We start from the raw sequence: 5309 nt of genomic DNA, 5'->3' as shown, positions 1-5309 counted from the left end.
GAAATTACTTTTATTTGATTGCGACAGCCGAAAGTTAAATAATTTGAATGAATAAAGAAATAAATGAAAAAAAAAAACATACTTTTTTATAAACTAAATAATATTCAATAAATAATTTAACAACCGAAAACAAATTTAAAAAATTTAATTATTTAAAATTTTCCCATGTTTCTACCTTGGTCTTAAGCCTTAGTATTAAATATGTAAAAACCCATCTATAAATTTTTTAAATTTAATTAAAAAACAAAAAAATCTCATTTTTAAAGTACGGAATTTCCCAACCAAATTTCGTCAATTATATAATGGGAAAGGGCTGGAGACGTCTTCTCCGTCCAATGCGAATGTTTATTGTAAATGGTAGTCATTTATATTATATTTAAAACGTCATTTTTATCACTAGTAATTCATTGTTACTTTTATGTACTATAATTAGATTTTATTATAATATAATTAATTTCATTGTTTTTTTCTCGATGTTATTTAATATAGTACCTTGACAAATGATGAATGCTATTGGAGTGATATGTTTTTCTTTACTTATATTTATATATATACATAAACATTAATATTATTCAAAAAAATTATAATTTATGTTTAACTTTTTTTTATTAATTAATTTAATTAAAAATATAAAATTGACATAACTATTTGTAAGATAAGTTTAAACTTTCATTAGTGACTATTACTACATACATTATAAATTATAATGCATAGCTTAAATCCTTACTATCAACATAATAATAATGAAATATACCTATTTTAAAATAAACACCAAATAATTAAATTACATAAGATTATTTAAGTATATTGTATTTGTTTCCTTCCAAAACAACATGTATCCAAACTTTATATATATAGTCAAATGAATTTAGTTTGGGTGGTTGTGCTGAATAATTCTTATCTTCCTCATTTAAGTTCAAGTATTATATGGCATCCATTTATGCATTCAAAATTGTGTTTTAAACAATCGAAAATCACAAATTTGTTTAAAATTGTACCACTAAAATTCCGTGAAAAAGACTAGTTTGTCTAGAAGTTAGACTAGTCATATAAGTTGAGTCTATAACATATTAAACCATTCATTTTTAATAACTAGATTTGATTGTGTTAAATAGCTTTTGAGAAAAGTGTTTTGTACTTTATTTTTATTTAATCTATTAGTTTTTTACCATGGTTTTTTACTTTATATTTATCCAATTTACTAATTTATGTTTGTTAACTTTCCTTTTATAAATTAAGATGACCGAACTAGGTGAAATTATTTTTCATTCCACATTTTATATTTATATATATTTTACTTAAATTAAAACATGTGAAGTGTGTGTGTATATATATATATATATATATATATATATATATTTACATTAAATTAAAACTTGTGAAGTGTGTTTGTGTGTATATATATATATATATATATATATATATATATATATATATATATATTCTTACATTACATCTAACACATATATCCTATATTGGGTTATCTACCCAAAAATACAATTTATTATTTAAAAATTAGATCATAATATGATATAAAAAAATTTATAAGCTGTGTGAGTCCTAAGATGATTGCACATTTAATATTTTTCTAGAGAAACTATGATCTAGGGGGTCTAAGTTGTCAAAATCACACTTGCTTGAGAAATTATGATCCAGGGGTCTAAGATGTCAAAAGCACGGATCACACCAATGTTTAACATGGTTGGATTTTTTTCCACACGATTTCAAAACAGTGACCATCACAGTTAACAATTCTATAAATTTATTGCAAGAATATTCTATTAATTCTAATCATAAATTTATAAATTTATTGCATAAATATTTTATTCATTATTATAGAGTAATATGAGACGTTTGATATTTTGGAAAATGAAAATCATTTACTATATATAGTGATTGTTGTACATTTTCTCAATTTCATTATAAATGACAATCAATAAATTTATTGCAAGAATACTCTATTAATTGTTATCATAATTTTATAAATTTATTGCATAAATATTCTATTCATTAATATAGAGTATATACCTTTCTTCCACATAGATAATTGCAATAATTTACTATATATAGTGATTCTTGTACCTTTTTTTGAATCTCATTTTAAATGTTAACCAATCAAGAGATACTTACACCCAATATGGAAATGAAGATTCCAATCATATGATTTTACATTTATACCATTCCACGTAGAGAATTGCACCAAAGATGGAAATGGGATATTATTTGATATTTTGGAAAATGAAAATCATTAATTTTATTATATATTGTGATTGTTGCACCTATTTTCAACATCCTTGAGTTCAAAAGATGCATATTTTGGCTTCAACTTCATCTTTTTATAATCTATCCAAAATCATTTGATGCAGATCACTATGATCTTGTCCATAGATTGATAAAAAATAGAATAATACAAATGTTTGCTAGAGTTTGAAATGGGGGGACAATGTAAATGGATCTGAATGAAACCCAAGAGAACTATATCAATTGCAAGAAATCTTGAATCCCAAATGAAGTTCAAATAGGGTCTGGATAAATTCCAACCATTCAAGTAAGAAAATACTTCAAACACAAGTGTTACCAATGCAAATACATATGGATGTTTAACAGAGATCAAATAAGGTTCTTCTGTCATGTCAATGATGCAATTTTTGAGACCCCTCTTTAACTAAGATCCAAAATTCTACTTACACCCTTTCGCAACATCTTGTGACACTTCATTGCCATCATGTGTTTAATGCTATGTGTTTAATGCTACTCTTTCCTAAGCTATTGCCTTACCGCATTTCCTTTACAACATCCCGTGCAATTGCTAGTTTTATTTTCTTTAAATTATTTACAAAAATTTGATGCTATAGAAAAATTAGGAATATTAATTAATATTGGTGTCCGTTTATAAAGAAACGTTAAATTAGGAATATTAATTAATATTGGTGTCCGTTTATAAAGAAACGTTAATTTGATTGTTATATTATTAACGATCAAAATTCTATGCCAACAAACCTAATCACCAATGAGAAGGCAAGGTACGGAAATCAGCATGCTAACATAATAATCAACGTTACTTAATTACCATAAAGTAAATTACAATAACATGTAGCGAAAGCATTGGCAGCGATAGTAGAATACCATAAACTAAATTACAATAACATGTAGCGAAAGCAATGGCAGCGAAATCGGATTAGAATAGCTTGTAGTGTAGTAGCGAAAATAGGAAAGCCACTGTACATAAAGCCGCAGGGTACCTAGCCTCCTCCTACGGTTCATCGCTGGACTTCAGTGGAAAGCCTATCCTCAAGCTTGGATAAGCACACAGCGGAACTTGCCTTGGAATCGTCTGCCCACAAACTTCCATCATATCAAGCTGCGACGGATCACCTTCAACTCTCCAGTTAAAAGTGTGCATCAGCTGAGCCACTGCGAGTTCGATGGTGGGAATAGCCATGGGGGCCCCTGGGCATCCTCTCCTTCCTGCCCCAAACGGAATCATACGGAAGTCTGATTGATCTGCTGAATTCACATGTTCGTCCTTCATGAATCTCTCAGGCTTGAATTCGGAAGCATCTGCCCCCCACACATTGACATCCCTTCCTATAGCCCACACATTCACAATCAACGTTGTTTTCTTAGGGATAGAGTATCCTCCTGCTGTAACAGCCTCTACAGATTCATGAGGAACAGCTAGCGGTGCCGCTGGGTATAATCTTAGCGTCTCTTTCACTACGCACTGGAGGTATTTCATCCTCACTACATCAGATTCAATCACTTGCCGATGTTTGCCGACTACATCTTCGATTTCTTGCTGCAATCTCTTCATGGCATGTGGATGCCTCAGCAGCTCACTCATTGCCCATTCTAACGTAGTTGATGTTGTGTCCGTCCCGGCTACGAACATGTCCTGCATACAATTAATGCAAAAATTTGATTGATTTAAGTTCTAACGAATGATGATAAAAAATGATAATAGAATGGCCCAGGGCCTAGAGACACACCATCACAAGAGCCTTGATAGTTTCCCTTGTGATTTTGGAGTCGGCCTCAGCTTTCTCGAGCAGCACATCCACGAAATCTTTGACGTGAGGCTCTTCGTCTTTCTGGTGATTGGAAGTCGCGGCCATGCGATGAGCAACGTGGTCGTCTATTATTTTCTCCACAAACTCATTGAATGTTTTATGGATTTTCTTCATGCGCCGCTTGATGCCTTGCAAATCAAGCCAATCCAAATAGGGAATAAAGTCTCCGATGGGAAAAGCTCCCACCGCAGTTATCAGGTCTACTAAGAAATCCTTGAAACCTTTGAAATCGCCACCCAAATCATCGTCAGAAAATGTCCTCCCCGCCAGTATCCGCCAAACTATATTGGAAGTGAGAGTAGAGAGGGCCTTGCTAATATTCACACCCTTTATTCCGCTCTCACTCTCCTCCCAAATTGAACGGATCATCGCAGATACTTCTTCCTCTCGCACACCCTTGAACGACTCAATTCTTTTGGCAGTCAGCAGTTCTAACACGCATATTTTCTTCATTTGCCTCCAGTGATCTCCATAAGGAGCGAAGGCCACATCTTTAGAGTTGAAAAACATCAATCTCCCAGCGGCTTTTGGAGGTCGGCTGGCAAAATTCAAGTCATGAGTTTTGAGAAACTCTTTGGCTATCTCAGAAGAAGAGACGACGACGGTAGGGACAGAGCCTAAGCGCAGAAATAAAATGGGACCATATTTGTCAGCAAGGGCTTTAAGAGCACGGTGAGCAGGAGGGATCAGTTGGAAGAGATTTCCAACGATTGGCCATGGAAAGGGTCCTGGAGGCAATCTGGACCTAATCCTTCTCTTATGCAATAAGAGTATGAAAAATAAACAGAGAAAAAAACCAACAGTAGCTGCCGTATTAGCACCTTCACAGCTTTTAGCAGGCAGTGAGAGGGAGAGACACAGAGGCAAAATATGAAATTCCATAACTAACAGACCCGCTGAATGAAAGGTAGAAGCGTATGGTATTTATAGCCGCCATAAGGTCTATCAAAGCTCAGTTTATCCCGATAATATGCGCAGGTAAATGGTAAGTGAATTTCAAATAATCGTGAAGCAAATGGTAGATAAATTTCAAATAATTCCAAACCATGCACAAATCTATTTTATTGGATATATTAGATTATTCAGAATTTTTCAATATTTTATTTTCATGCTAGAATTATTTTTTTATATTAAATTCACTTACGGTATGAAAGTTGGTATGGAAGTTAAAGTTAATGCGGTATCAAAGTTGGTATGGAAGTTAAAAGTTAATAGACTTGTTTATTTGATGGTGTTTTT

The 5309-nt window shown here is 32.2% G+C and overlaps 1 pseudogene across 1 annotated transcript; it reads right to left on the bottom strand.

Annotated features, from left to right (window-relative positions):
* Positions 1–3118: 3118 nt before the first annotated feature.
* LOC149252270 (cytochrome P450 750A1 pseudogene) lies at positions 3119–4952 on the bottom strand (annotated as a pseudogene). The gene is made up of 2 exons (XR_016265454.1): positions 3990–4952; positions 3119–3895 (listed from the first exon to the last, which is right to left on the bottom strand). The product of XR_016265454.1 is annotated as a cytochrome P450 750A1 pseudogene (transcript).
* Positions 4953–5309: the final 357 nt, after the last annotated feature.

Source organism: Pinus tabuliformis, chromosome 7 (assembly GCF_031772625.1).
Source record: "Pinus tabuliformis cultivar Carrire ecotype Pingquan chromosome 7, CPIR1, whole genome shotgun sequence".
Taxonomy (NCBI): Eukaryota; Viridiplantae; Streptophyta; class Pinopsida; order Pinales; family Pinaceae; genus Pinus; species Pinus tabuliformis.
The sequence above is the reverse complement of the archived record's forward strand: the minus strand, read 5'-3'. Positions and strand labels throughout refer to the sequence as shown.